The 15776-nt window shown below is 50.1% G+C and overlaps 1 protein-coding gene across 3 annotated transcripts in view; it reads right to left on the bottom strand.

Moving 5' to 3' along the window:
- The window catches only part of RSRC2 (arginine and serine rich coiled-coil 2), a 107964-nt gene that overhangs the window by 58946 nt on the left and 33242 nt on the right, over nt 1-15776 (bottom strand). The gene's annotated exons all lie outside the window — the stretch shown is intronic.

Below are 15776 nucleotides of genomic sequence, written 5' to 3'. Positions count from 1 at the left end.
CCAAAATCACAGTGATTGACTCCCATTTGATTTTCTTGAGAATACGAGACAATAGAGGAAATGGAGTAAACATGTATACTAAGTCGTACAGCCAAGGCACAGCCGGAGTGTCTACAGCTTCTGCTTGAGGATCCTGAGTTCTGAAGATGTATTGAGAAAGCTGATGATTGAGGCGGGACACCATGAGATCCACCTCTGGACACCCCAACCGTTGTGTTAGGGAGCGTCGAACACCGCTGGGTGAAGTGATCATTCTCCCGGATGTAGATCCTGACAGCTGAAGTAGTCAGCTTCCCAATTGTCCACACCTGTAATGAATACCGCCGAGAAAATAAGAATTTACTTACCGATAATTCTATTTCTCGGAGTCCGTAGTGGATGCTGGGGTTCCTGAAAGGACCATGGGGAATAGCGGCTCCGCAGGAGACAGGGCACAAAAAGTAAAGCTTTACGATCAGGTGGTGTGTACTGGCTCCTCCCCCTATGACCCTCCTCCAAGCCTCAGTTAGGTACTGTGCCCGGACGAGCGTACACAATAAGGAAGGATTTATGAATCCCGGGTAAGACTCATACCAGCCACACCAATCACACCGTACAACCTGTGATCTAAACCCAGTTAACAGTATGATAACAGCGGAGCCTCTGAAAAGATGGCTCACAACAATAATAACCCGATTTTTGTAACTATGTACAAGTAATGCAGATAATCCGCACTTGGGATGGGCGCCCAGCATCCACTACGGACTCCGAGAAATAGAATTATCGGTAAGTAAATTCTTATTTTCTCTATCGTCCTAGTGGATGCTGGGGTTCCTGAAAGGACCATGGGGATTATACCAAAGCTCCCAAACGGGCGGGAGAGTGCGGATGACTCTGCAGCACCGAATGAGAGAACTCCAGGTCCTCCTTAGCCAGGGTATCAAATTTGTAGAATTTTACAAACGTGTTCTCCCCCGACCACGTAGCCGCTCGGCAGAGTTGTAATGCCGAGACCCCTCGGGCAGCCGCCCAAGAAGAACCCACCTTCCTTGTGGAGTGGGCTTTTACCGATTTTGGCTGTGGCAGGCCTGCCACAGAATGTGCAAGCTGAATCGTACTACAAATCCAGCGAGCAATAGTCTGCTTAGACGCAGGAGCGCCCAACTTGTTGGGAGCATATAGTATAAACAGCGAGTCAGATTTCCTGACTCCAGCTGTCCTTGAAATGTATATTTTTAAAGCTCTGACAACGTCCAACAACTTGGAGTCCTCCAAGTCGCTTGTAGCCGCAGGCACTACAATAGGTTGGTTCAGATGAAATGCTGACACCACCTTAGGGAGAAAATGCGGACGAGTCCGCAGTTCTGCCCTGTCCGAATGGAAAATCAGATATGGGCTTTTGTAAGATAAAGCTGCCAGTTCTGACACTCTCCTGGCCGAAGCCAGGGCTAGTAGCATGGTCACTTTCCATGTGAGATATTTCAAATCCACAGTTTTTAGTGGTTCAAACCAATGAGATTTGAGAAAGTCCAAAACAACATTGAGATCCCACGGTGCCACTGGAGGCACCACAGGGGGCTGTATATGCAGCACTCCCTTAACAAAAGTCTGGACTTCAGGAACTGAAGCCAATTCTTTTTGGAAGAAAATCGACAGGGCCGAAATTTGAACCTTAATAGATCCCAATTTGAGACCCATAGACAATCCTGATTGCAGGAAATGTAGGAATCGACCCAGTTGAAATTCCTCCGTCGGAGCACTCCGATCCTCGCACCACGCAACATATTTTCGCCAAATGCGGTGATAATGTTGCGCGGTTACTTCCTTCCTTGCTTTAATCAAAGTAGGAATGACTTCTTCCGGCATGCCTTTTTCCTTTAGGATCCGGCGTTCAACCGCCATGCCGTCAAACGTAGCCGCGGTAAGTCTTGAAACAGACAGGGACCCTGCTGAAGCAAGTCCCTTCTCAGAGGTAGAGGCCACGGATCTTCCGTGATCATCTCTTGAAGTTCCGGGTACCAAGTCCTTCTTGGCCAATCCGGAACCACTAGTATCGTTCTTACGCCTCTTTGCCGTATAATTCTCAATACTTTTGGTATGAGAGGCAGAGGAGGAAACACATACACCGACTGGTACACCCAAGGTGTTACCAGCGCGTCCACAGCTATTGCCTGCGGATCTCTTGACCTGGCGCAATACCTGTCCAGTTTTTTGTTGAGGCGAGACGCCATCATGTCCACCATTGGTCTTTCCCAACGGGTTACCAGCATGTGGAAAACTTCTGGATGAAGTCCCCACTCTCCCGGGTGAAGGTCGTGTCTGCTGAGGAAGTCTGCTTCCCAGTTGTCCACTCCCGGGATGAACACTGTTGACAGTGCTATCACATGATTCTCTGCCCAGCGAAGAATCCTTGCAGCTTCTGCCATTGCACTCCTGCTTCTTGTGCCGCCCTGTCTGTTCACATGGGCGACTGCCGTGATGTTGTCCGACTGGATCAACACCGGTTTTCCTTGAAGCAGAGGTTCTGCCTGGCTTAGAGCATTGTAGATTGCTCTTAGTTCCAGAATGTTTATGTGAAGAGACGTTTCCAGGCTCGACCACACGCCCTGGAAGTTTCTTCCTTGTGTGACTGCTCCCCAGCCTCTCAGGCTGGCGTCCGTGGTCACCAGGATCCAATCCTGTATGCCGAATCTGCGGCCCTCCAATAGATGAGCACTCTGCAACCACCACAGAAGAGATACCCTTGTCCTTGGAGACAGGGTTATCCGCTGGTGCATCTGAAGATGCGACCCTGACCATTTGTCCAACAGATCCCTCTGGAAAATTCTTGCGTGGAATCTGCCGAATGGAATTGCTTCGTAAGAAGCCACCATTTTTCCCAGGACTCTTGTGCATTGATGTACAGACACCTTTCCTGGTTTTAGGAGGTTCCTGACAAGCTCGGATAACTCCTTGGCTTTTTCCTCCGGGAGAAAAACCTTTTTCTGAACCGTGTCCAGAATCATCCCTAGGAACAGCAGACGTGTTGTCGGAATTAACTGGGATTTTGGAATATTCAGAATCCACCCGTGCTGTTTTAGCACTTCTTGAGACAGTGCTAATCCCATCTCTAGCTGTTCTCTGGACCTTGCCCTTATTAGGAGATCGTCCAAGTATGGGATAATTAATACGCCTTTTCTTCGAAGAAGAATCATCATCTCGGCCATTACCTTGGTAAAGACCCGAGGTGCCGTGGACAATCCGAACGGCAGCGTCTGAAACTGATAGTGACAGTTCTGTACGACGAACCTGAGGTACCCCTGGTGTGAGGGGTAAATTGGAACGTGGAGATACGCATCCTTGATGTCCAAGGATACCATAAAATCCCCTTCTTCCAGGTTCGCTATCACTGCTCTGAGTGACTCCATCTTGAACTTGAACTTCTTTATGTACAGGTTCAAGGATTTCAGATTTAGAATAGGTCTTACCGAGCCATCCGGCTTCGGTACCACAAATAGAGTGGAATAATACCCCTTTCCTTGTTGTAAAAGGGGTACCTTGACTATCGCCTGCTGAGAGTACAGCTTGTGAATGGCTTCCAAGACCGTCACCCTGTCGGAGGGGGACGTTGGTAAAGCAGACTTCAGGAAACGGCGAGGTGGATCCGTCTCTAGTTCCAACCTGTACCCCTGAGATATTATCTGCAGGATCCAGGGATCTACCTGCGAGTGAGCCCACTGCGCGCTGAAATTCTTGAGACGACCCCCCACCGCCCCCGAGTCCGCTTGAGAAGCCCCAGCGTCATGCTGAGGCTTTTGTAGAAGCGGGGGAGGGCTTCTGTTCCTGGGAAGGAGCTGCCTGTTGCTGTCTCTTCCCCCTTCCTCTGCCTCGTGGCAGATATGAATATCCCTTTGCTCTCTTGTTTTTAAAGGAACGAAAGGGCTGCGGTTGAAAAGTCGGTGTCTTTTTCTGTTGGGGAGTGACTTGAGGTAAAAAGGTGGATTTCCCGGCTGTAGCCGTGGCCACCAAATCAGATAGACCGACACCAAATAACTCCTCCCCTTTATACGGCAAAACTTCCATATGCCGTTTTGAGTCCGCATCGCCTGACCACTGTCGCGTCCATAAACTTCTTCTGGCCGAAATGGACATAGCACTTACCCGTGATGCCAGTGTGCAGATATCCCTCTGTGCATCACGCATATAAAGAAATGCATCCTTTATTTGCTCTAAAGACAGTAAAACATTGTCCCTATCCAGGGTATCAATATTTTCAATCAGGGACTCTGACCAAGCTACCCCAGCACTGCACATCCAGGCTGTCGCTATAGCTGGTCGTAGTATAACACCTGTATGTGTGTATATACTTTTTTGGATATTTTCCATCCTCCTATCTGCTGGATCTTTAAGTGCGGCCGTCTCAGGAGAGGGTAACGCCACTTGTTTTGATAAGCGTGTGAGCGCCTTGTCCACCCTAGGAGGTGTTTCCCAGCGCGCCCTAACCTCTGGCGGGAAAGGGTATAAAGCCAATAACTTCTTTGAAATTAGCATTTTTTTTATCGGGGGCAACCCACGCTTCATCACACACCTCATTTAATTCATCTGATTCAGGAAAAACTATAGGTAGTTTTTTCACACCCCACATGATACCCTGTTTTGTGGTACCTGTAGTATCAGCAATATGTAACGCCTCCTTCATTGCCAAAATCATATAACGTGTGGCCCTACTAGAAAATACGGTTGATTCGTCACCGTCGCCACTGGAATCAGTGCCTGTGTCTGGGTCTGTGTCGACCGACTGAGGCAAGGGGCGTTTTACAGCCCCTGACGGTGTTTGAGGCGCCTGGACAGGCACTAATTGATTGTCCGGCCGTCTCATGTCGTCAAACGACTGCTTTAGCGTGTTGACACTATCCCGTAATTCCATAAATAAAGGCATCCATTCTGGTGTCGACCCCCTAGGAGGTGACATCCCCATATTTGGCAATTGCTCCGCCTCCACACCAATATCGTCCTCATACATGTCGACACACACGTACCGACACACAGCAGACACACAGGGAATGCTCTTAACGAAGACAGGACCCCACTAGCCCTTTGGGGAGACAGAGGGAGAGTTTGCCAGCACACACCAAAAGCGCTATATATGACAGGGATAGCCTTATAATAAGTGCTCCCTGTATAGCTGCTTTAATAATATAGTTTTGCCACAATTTTGCCCCCCCTCTCTTGTTTTACCCTGTTTCTGTAGTGCAGTGCAGGGGAGAGCCTGGGAGCCTTCCTGACCAGCGGAGCTGTGTGAGGAAAATGGCGCTGTGTGCTGAGGAGATAGGCCCCGCCCCTTTTTCGGCGGGCTCGTCTCCCGCTCTTTAGTGGATTCTGGCAGGGGTTAAATATCTCCATATAGCCCCCGGAGGCTATATGTGAGGTATTTTTAGCCAAAAAAGGTTTTCATTTGCCTCCCAGGGCGCCCCCCTCCCAGCGCCCTGCACCCTCAGTGACTGCCGTGTGAAGTGTGCTGAGAGGAAAATGGCGCACAGCTGCAGTGCTGTGCGCTACCTTAAGAAGACTGAGGAGTCTTCTGCCGCCGATTCTGGACCTCTTCTCGTTTCAGCATCTGCAAGGGGGCCGGCGGCGAGGCTCCGGTGACCATCCAGGCTGTACCTGTGATCGTCCCTCTGGAGCTAATGTCCAGTAGCCAAGAAGCCAATCCATCCTGCACGCAGGTGAGTTCACTTCTTCTCCCCTAAGTCCCTCGTTGCAGTGATCCTGTTGCCAGCAGGACTCACTGTAAAATAAAAAACCTAAGCTAAACTTTTCTAAGCAGCTCTTTAGGAGAGCCACCTAGATTGCACCCTTCTCGGCCGGGCACAAAAATCTAACTGAGGCTTGGAGGAGGGTCATAGGGGGAGGAGCCAGTACACACCACCTGATCGTAAAGCTTTACTTTTTGTGCCCTGTCTCCTGCGGAGCCGCTATTCCCCATGGTCCTTTCAGGAACCCCAGCATCCACTAGGACGATAGAGAAAATAAGAATTTACTCACCGGTAATTCTATTTCTCGTAGTCCGTAGTGGATGCTGGGGACTCCGTAAGGACCATGGGGAATTGACGGGCTCCGCAGGAGACTGGGCACTCTAAAGAAAGATTCAGGACTATCTGGTGTGCACTGGCTCCTCCCCCTATGACCCTCCTCCAAGCCTCAGTTAGGAACTATGCCCGGAAGAGCTGACACAATAAGGAAGGATTTTTTTGAATCCCGGGTAAGACTCATACCAGCCACACCATATAACTCGTGATAGGAACCCCGGTTAACAGTATGATAACAATGGAGCCTCTGAACAGATGGCTCGCAATAACAACCCGATTATAGTAACAATAACTATTTACAAGTATTGCAGACAATCCGCACTTGGGATGGGCGCCCAGCATCCACTACGGACTACGAGAAATAGAATTACCGGTGAGTAAATTCTTATTTTCTCTGACGTCCTAGTGGATGCTGGGGACTCCGTAAGGACCATGGGGATTATACCAAAGCTTCCAAACGGGCGGGAGAGTGCGGATGACTCTGCAGCACCGAATGAGAGAACTCCAGGTCCTCCTCAGCCAGGGTATCAAATTTGTAGAATTTTGCAAACGTGTTTGCCCCTGACCAAGTAGCAGCTCGGCAAAGTTGTAAAGCAGAGACCCCTCGGGCAGCCGCCCAAGATGAGCCCACCTTCCTTGTGGAATGGGGCTTTTACTGATTTAGGCTGCGGTAATCCCACCGCAGAATGCGCCAGCTGAATAGTGCTACAAATCCAGCGCGCGATAGACTGCTTAGAAGCAGGAGCACCCAGCTTGTTGGGTGCATACAGGATAAACAGCGAGTCAGTCTTCCTGACTCCAGCCGTCCTGGAAACATACATTTTCAGGGCCCTGACTAAGTCCAGTAACTTGGAATCCTCCAAGTCCCTAGTAGCCGCAGGCACCACAATAGGTTGGTTTAAATGAAAAGCTGAGACCACCTTCGGGAGAAACTGAGGACGAGTCCTCAACTCTGCCCTATCCATATGGAAAATCAGATAAGGACTTTTACAAGACAAAGCCGCCAATTCTGATACTCGCCTGGCCGAAGCCAGGGCCAACAACATGACCACTTTCCACGTGAGATATTTCAAATCCACAGTCTTAAGTGGCTCGAACCAATGTGATTTCAGGAATTCCAAAACCACATTGAGATCCCAAGGTGCCACTGAGGGCACAAAAGGAGGCTGAATATGCAGAACTCCTTTGACAAACGTCTGAACTTCAGGCAGTGAAGCCAGTTATTTTTGGAAGAAAATCGACAGAGCTGAAATCTGTACCTTAATGGACCCCAATTTGAGGCCCAACGTCACCCCTGCTTGCAGGAAATGCAGGAATCGACCCAGCTGAAATTCCTCCGTCGGGGCCTTCCTGGCCTCACACCACGCAACATATTTTCGCCAAATGCGGTGATAATGTTTTGCGGTGACATCCTTCCTGGCTTTGATCAGGGTAGGGATGACTTCCTCCAGAATGCCCTTTTCCTTTAGGATCCGGTGTTCAACCGCCATGCCGTCAAACGTAGCCGCGGTAAGTCTTGGAACAGACAGGGTCCCTGCTGCAGCAGGTCTTGTCTGAGCGGCAGAGGCCAAGGGTCCTCTGCAAGCATCTCTTGAAGTTCCGGGTACCAAGCTCTTCTTGGCCAATCCGGAACCACGAGTATAGTTTTCACTCCTCGCTTTCTTATTATTCTCAGTACCTTGGGAATGAGAGGCAGAGGAGGAAACACAAACCGACTGGTACACCCACGGTGTCACTAGAGCGTCCACAGCGATCGCCTGAGGGTCCCTTGACCAGGCGCAATATCTTTTCAACTTTTTGTTGAGGCGGGACGCCATCATGTCCACCTGTGGTCTTTCCCAACGGTCTACCAGCATTTGGAAGACTTCTGGATGAAGTCCCCATTCTCCCGGGTGGAGGTCGTGCCTGCTGAGGAAGTCTGCTTCCCAGTTGTCCACTCCCGGAATGAACACTGCTGTCAGTGCCAACACATGATTCTCTGCCCATCGGAGAATCCTTGTGGCTTCTGCCATCGCCATCCTGCTTCTAGTGCCGCCCTGTCTGTTTACATGGGCGACCGCCGTGATGTTGTCTCATTGGATCAGTACCGGCTGGTTCTGAAGCAGGGGCCTTGCTTGGCTTAGGGCATTGTAAATGGCCCTTAGCTCCAGAATTATTATGTGAAGCGAAATCTCCTTGGAAATTTCTTCCCTGTGTGACTGCACCCCAGGTCCGAAGGCTGGCCTCCGTGGTCACCAGGACCCAGTCCTGTATTCCGAATCTGCGGCCCTCTAGTAGATGAGCCCTCTGCAGCCACCACAGCAGCGACACCCTGGTCCTTGCCGACAGGGTTATCCGCTGTTGCATCTGGAGATGGGACCCGGACCATTTGTCCAACAGGTCCCACTGGAACGTCCTTGCGTGGAACCTTCCGAATGGGATTGCTTCGTACGAAGCTACCATTTTTCCCAGGACTCGTGTGCATTGATGTACCGACACCTGTCCTGGTTTTAGGATGTCTCTGACTAGAGATGACAACTCCTCGGCTTTTTCCACTGGAAGAAACCCTATTTTCTGGTCTGTGTCCAGAATCATTCCCAGGAACAGAAGACGTGTCGTTGGGACCAGCTGTGACTTTGGAATATTGAGAATCCAGCCGTGCTGTTGTAGCACTTCCCGAGAAAGTGCTACCCCCACTACCAACTGTTCTTTGGACCTCGCCTTTATCAGGAGATCGTGGGATAATTAAAACGCCCTTCTTGCGAAGGAGTATCATCATTTTGGCCATTACCTTGGTAAAGACCCTCGGTGCCGTGGATAACCCAAACGGCAGCGTCTGGAACTGATATTGACAGTCCTGTACCACAAATCTGAGGTACTCCTGGTGCGGAGGGTAAATAGGGACATGCAGGTACGCATCCTTGATGTCCAGGGAGACCATGTAATCCCCCTCGTCGAGGCTCGCAATAACCGCCCTGAGCGATTCCATCTTGAACCTTTTGATATAAGTGTTCAAGGCTTTTAAATTTAAGATGGGTCTCACCGAACCGTCCGGTTTCGGTACCACAAACATTGTGGAATAGTAACCCTTTCCCTGTTGAAGGAGGGGTACCTTGACAATCACTTGCTGTGAATATAGTTTTTGAATAGCCACCAACACGGCCTCCCTGGCAGAGGGAGTTGCCGGCAAGGCAGATTTTAGGAAACGGCAGGGGGGAAGACGTCTCGAATTCCAGCCTGTACCATGGAGACACTACTTGAAGGACCAGGGATCCACCTGTGAGAGAGCCCACTGTGTGCTGAAATTCCTGAGACGGGCCCCCACCGTACCCGGGTCCGCCTGAGCAGCGGCAGCGTCATGCTGTGGACTTACCGGACGCAGGGGAGGACTTCTGCTCTTGGGAACTAGCTGTGTGCTGCAGCTTTTTCCCCCTACCTCTGCCCCTCGGCAGAAAGGATGAGCCTCTAGCCCTCTTATTTTTCTGGGGCCGAAAGGACTGTACCTGATAATACGGTGCTTTCTTTTGCTGTGGGGTAGCCTGTGGCAAAAAGGTCGATTTCCCAGCAGTAGCTGTGGAAACGAGGTCTGACAGACCATCCCCAAAAAGTTCCACCCCTCTATAGGGCAAAACTTCCATGTGCCGCTTCGAGTCGGCATCGCCTGACCATTGCAGAGTCCATAACCCCCTTCTGGCGGCAATGGACATAGCGCTTATTTTTGATGCCAGCCGGCAAATATCCCTCTGTGCATCACGCATGTATAAGACGGCGTCTTTTATATGCTCTATCGTCAGCAAAATATTGTCGCTATCCATGGTATCAATGTTAACCGACAGGGAATCTGACCACGCAGCTGCAGTACTGCACATCCAAGCCGATGCAATAGCGGGTCTCAATATAATGCCGGTGTGTGTGTATATAGCTTTAAGGGTATTTTCCTGCTTTCTATCAGCAGGTTCCTTTAGGGCGGCCGTATCCGGAGACGTTAGTGCCACCTTTTTTGATAAGCGTGTCAGCGCTTTATCTACCCTAGGGGGTGTTTCCCAACGTGACCTATCCTCTGGCGGGAAAGGGTACGCTGCCAATAACCGTTTAGAAACTATTAATTTCTTATCTGGGGAAGACCACGCTTCCTCACACACCTCATTTAATTCCTCAGATGCAGGAAAAAATAAGAATTAACTTACCGATAATTCTATTTCTCATAGTCCATAGTGGATGCTGGGGACTCCGAAAGGACCATGGGGAATAGCGGCTCCGCAGGAGACTGGGCACAAAAGTAAAAAGCTTTAGGACTACCTGGTGTGCACTGGCTCCTCCCCCTATGACCCTCCTCCAAGCCTCAGTTAGGATACTGTGCCCGGACGAGCGTACACAATAAGGAAGGATTTTGAATCCCGGGTAAGACTCTTACCAGCCACACCAATCACACCGTACAACTTGTGATCTAAACCCAGTTAACAGCATGATAACAGAAGGAGCCTCTGAAAAGATGGCTCACAACAACAATTACCCGATTTTTGTTACAATAACTATGTACAAGTAATGCAGACAATCCGCACTTGGGATGGGCGCCCAGCATCCACTACGGACTATGAGAAATAGAATTATCGGTAAGTAAATTCTTATTTTCTCTAACGTCCTAGTGGATGCTGGGGACTCCGAAAGGACCATGGGGATTATACCAAAGCTCCCAAACGGGCGGGAGAGTGCGGATGACTCTGCAGCACCGAATGAGAGAACTCCAGGTCCTCCTCAGCCAGGGTATCAAATTTGTAGAATTTAGCAAACGTGTTTGCCCCTGATCAAGTAGCTGCTCGGCAAAGTTGTAAAGCCGAGACCCCTCGGGCAGCCGCCCAAGATGAGCCCACTTTCCTTGTGGAATGGGCTTTTACAGATTTTGGCTGTGGCAGGCCTGCCACAGAATGTGCAAGCTGAATTGTACTACAAATCCAACGAGCAATAGTCTGCTTAGAAGCAGGAGCACCCAGCTTGTTGGGTGCATACAGGATAAACAGCGATTCAGATTTTCTGACTCCAGCCGTCCTGGAAACATATTTTCAGGGCCCTGACTACGTCCAGTAACTTGGAATCCTCCAAGTCCCTAGTAGCCGCAGGCACCACAATAGGCTGGTTTAAGTGAAATGCTGAAACCACCTTAGGGAGAAATTGAGGACGAGTCCTCAATTCTGCCCTGTCCGTATGAAAAATTAGGTAAGGGCTTTTATAGGATAAAGCCGCCAATTCTGAAAACACGCCTGGCTGAAGCCAGGGCTAACAGCATTACCACTTTCCATGTGAGATATTTTAAGTCCACAGTGGTGAGTGGTTCAAACCAATGTGATTTTAGGAACCCCAAAACTACATTGAGATCCCAAGGTGCCACTGGAGGCACAAAAGGAGGCTGTATATGCAGTACTCCCTTGACAAACGTCTGAACTTCAGGAACAGAAGCTAGTTCTTTTTGGAAGAATATTGACAGGGCCGAAATTTGAACCTTAATGGACCCTAATTTTAGGCCCATAGACAGTCCTGTTTGCAGGAAATGCAGGAATCGACCCAGTTGAAATTCCTCTGTAGGGGCCTTCCTGGCCTCGCACCACGCAACATATTTTCGCCAATACGGTGATAATGTTGTACGGTCACATCCTTCCTGGCTTTGATCAGGGTAGGGATGACTTCATCCGGAATGCCTTTTTCCTTCAGGATCCGGCGTTCAACCGCCATGCCATCAAACGCAGCCGCGGTAAGTCTTGGAACAGACATGGTCCCTGCTGGAGCAGGTCCTTTCTTAGAGGTAGAGGCCACGGGTCTTCCGTGAGCATCTCTTGAATTTCCGGGTACCAAGTCCTTCTTGGCCAATCCGGAGCCACGAGTATAGTCTTTACTCCTCTCCTTCTTATGATTCTCAGTACTTTTGGTATGAGAGGAAGAGGAGGGAACACATACACTGACTGGTACACCCACGGTGTTACCAGAGCGTCCACAGCTATTGCCTGAGGGTCCCTTGACCTGGCGCAATATCTGTCCAGTTTTTTGTTGAGGCGGGACGCCATCATGTCCACCTTTGGTTTTTCCCAACGGTTCACAATCATGTGGAAGACTTCTGGGTGAAGTCCCCACTCCCCCGGGTGAAGATCGTGTCTGCTGAGGAAGTCTGCTTCCCAGTTGTCCACTCCCGGAATGAACACTGCTGACAGTGCTATCACATGATTTTCCGCCCAGCGAAGAATCCTTGCCACTTCCGTCATTGCCCTCCTGCTTCTTGTGCCGCCCTGTCTGTTTACGTGGGCGACTGCCGTGATGTTGTCCGACTGGATCAACACCGGCTGACCCTGAAGCAGAGGTCTTGCCTGACTTAGGGCATTGTAAATGGCCCTGAGTTCCAGGATATTTATGTGAAGTGACGTTTCCATGCTTGACCACAAGCCCTGGAAATATCTTCCCTGTGTGACTGCTCCCCAGCCCCTCAGGCTGGCATCCGTGGTCACCAGGACCCAATCCTGAATGCCGAATCTGCGGCCCTCTAGGAGATGAGCACTCTGTAACCACCACAGGAGAGACACCCTTGTCCTTGGAGACAGGGTTATCCGCTGATGCATTTGAAGATGCGATCCGGACCATTTGTCCAGCAGATCCCACTGAAAAGTTCTTGCGTGGAATCTGCCGAATGGAATCGCTTCGTAAGAAGCCACCATCTTTCCCAGGACCCTTGTGCATTGATGTACTGACACTTGGCCTGGTCTTAGGAGGTTCCTGACTAGGTCGGATAACTCCCTGGATTTCTCTTCCGGGAGAAACACCTTTTTCTGTACTGTGTCCAGAATCATTCCTAGGAACAGCAGACGTGTCGTCGGAATCAGCTGCGATTTTGGAATATTTAGAATCCATCCGTGCTGTCGTAGTACTACTTGAGATAATGCTACTCCGACCTCTAACTGTTCTCTGGACCTTGCCCTTATCAGGAGATCGTCCAAGTAAGGGATAATTAAGACGCCTTTTCTTCGAAGAAGAATCATCATTTCGGCCATTACCTTGGTAAAGACCCGGGGTGCCGTGGACAATCCAAACGGCAGCGTCTGAAACTGATAGTGACAGTTCTGTACCACAAACCTGAGGTACCCTTGGTGAGAAGGGCAAATTGGGACATGGAGGTAAGCATCCTTGATGTCCAGAGACACCATATAGTCCCCTTCTTCCAGGTTCGCTATCAGTGCTCTGAGTGACTCCATCTTGAACTTGAACCTTTTTATGTAAGTGTTCAAGGATTTCAGATTTAAAATGGGTCTCACCGAGCCGTCCGGCTTCGGTACCACAAACAGCGTGGAATAATACCCCTTTCCCTGTTGTAGGAGGGGTACCTTGATTATCACTTGCTGGGAATACAGCTTGTGAATGGCTTCCAATACCGCCTCCCTGTCGGGGGGAGATGTTGGTAAAGCAGACTTCAGGAACCGGCGAGGGGGAGACGTCTCGAATTCCAATTTGTACCCCTGAGATACTACCTGCAGGATCCAGGGGTCCACTTGCGAGTGAGCCCACTGCGCGCTGAAATTCTTGAGACGGGCCCCCACCGTCTTGCCTGAGTCCGCTTGTAAGGCCCCAGCGTCATGCTGAGGACTTGGCAGAAGCGGGGGAGGGTTTCTGTTCGTGGGAAGAGGCTGTCTGCTGCAGTCTTTTTCCCCTTCCTCTGCCCCAAGGCAGATATGAGTGGCCTTTTGCCCGCTTGCCCTTATGGGGACGAAAGGACTGAGCCTGAAAAGACGGTATCTTTTTCTGCTGTGAGGTGACTTGGGGTAAGAAGGTGGATTTCCCAGCCGTTGCCGTGGCCACCAGGTCCGATAGACCGACCCCAAATAACTCCTCCCCTTTATACGGCAATACTTCCATATGCCGTTTGGAATCCGCATCACCTGACCACTGTCGCGTCCATAACCCTCTTCTGGCAGAAATGGACAGCGCACTTACTCTTGATGCCAGAGTGCAAATATCCCTCTGTGCATCACGCATATATAGAAATGCATCCTTTAAATGCTCTATAGTCAATAATATATTGTCCCTGTCCAGGGTATCAATATTTTCAGTCAGGGAATCCGACCAAGCCACCCCAGCACTGCACATCCAGGCTGAGGCGATTGCTGGTCGCAGTATAATACCAGTATGTGTGTATATACTTTTTAGGATATTTTCCAGCTTCCTATCAGCTGGTTCCTTGAGGGCGGCCGTATCAGGAGACGGTAACGCCACTTGTTTTGATAAGCGTGTGAGCGCCTTATCCACTCTAGGGGGTGTTTCCCAACGCGCCCTAACCTCTGGCGGGAAAGGGTATAATGCCAATAAGTTTTTAGAAATTAGCAGTTTTTTATCGGGGGAAACCCACGCTTCATCACACACCTCATTTAATTCATCCGATTCAGGAAAAACTACGGGTAGTTTTTTCACACCCCATATAATACCCTTTTTTGTGGTACTTGTAGTATCAGAAATGTTCAAAACCTCCTTCATTGCCGTGATCATGTAACGTGTGGCCCTACTGGAAAATACGTTTGTTTCCTCACCGTCGACACTGGAGTCAGTGTCCGTGTCTGTGTCTGTATCGACCTGAGGTAACGGGCGTTTTATAGCCCCTGACGGTGTTTGAGACGCCTGTACAGGTATTAACTGATTTGCCGGCTGTCTCATGTCGTCAACAGTCTTTTGTAAAGTGCCGACACTATCACGTAATTCTTTCCATAAGACCATCCAGTCATGGGTCGACTCCCTAGGGGGTGACATCACTAACACAGGCAATTGCTCCGCCTCCACACCATTTTCCTCCTCATACATGTCGACACAGCGTACCGACACACAGCACACACACAGGGAATGCTCTGATAGAGGACAGGACCCCACTAGCCCTTTGGGGAGACAGAGGGAGAGTTTGCCAGCACACACCAGAGCGCTATATATATACAGGGATAACCTTATATAAGTGTTTTTCCCTAATATAGCTGCTGTATATATTAATATGCCAATTTAGTGCCCCCCCTCTCTTGTTTTACCGTTTCTGTAGTGCAGGACTGCAGGGGAGAGTCAGGGAGCCTTCCTCCAACGGAGCTGTGAGGAAAAAATGGCGCCAGTGTGCTGAGGAGATAGGCTCCGCCCCCTTCACGGCGGCCTTTCTCCCGCTTTTTAATGGAAAAATTGGCAGGGGTTAAATGCATCCATATAGCCCAGGAGCTATATGTGATGTATTTTTTGCAAAAAAAAAAAGGTTTTTTTATTGCGTCTCAGGGCGCCCCCCCCCAGCGCCCTGCACCCTCAGTGACCGGAGTGTGAAGTGTGCTGAGAGCAATGGCGCACAGCTGCGGTGCTGTGCGCTACCTTATTGAAGACAGGACGTCTTCTGCCGCCGATTTACCGGACCTCTTCACTCTTCTGGCTCTGTAAGGGGGCCGGCGGCGCGGCTCCGGGACCCATCCATGGCTGGGCCTGTGATCGTCCCTCTGGAGCTAATGTCCAGTAGCCTAAGAAGCCCAATCCACTCTGCACGCAGGTGAGTTCGCTTCTTCTCCCCTTAGTCCCTCGGTGCAGTGAGCCTGTTGCCAGCAGGTCTCACTGAAAATAAAAAACCTACTTTAAACTTTTACACTAAGCAGCTCAGGAGAGCCCCTTAGCCTGCACCCGTCTCGTTCGGGCACAAAAATCTAACTGAGGCTTGGAGGAGGGTCATAGGGGGAGGAGCCAGTGCACACCAGATAGTCCTGAATC

The sequence above is a fragment of the Pseudophryne corroboree genome, chromosome 1 (genome assembly GCF_028390025.1).
Source record: "Pseudophryne corroboree isolate aPseCor3 chromosome 1, aPseCor3.hap2, whole genome shotgun sequence".
In the NCBI taxonomy this organism is placed as follows: Eukaryota; Metazoa; Chordata; class Amphibia; order Anura; family Myobatrachidae; genus Pseudophryne; species Pseudophryne corroboree.
The sequence above is the reverse complement of the archived record's forward strand: the minus strand, read 5'-3'. Positions and strand labels throughout refer to the sequence as shown.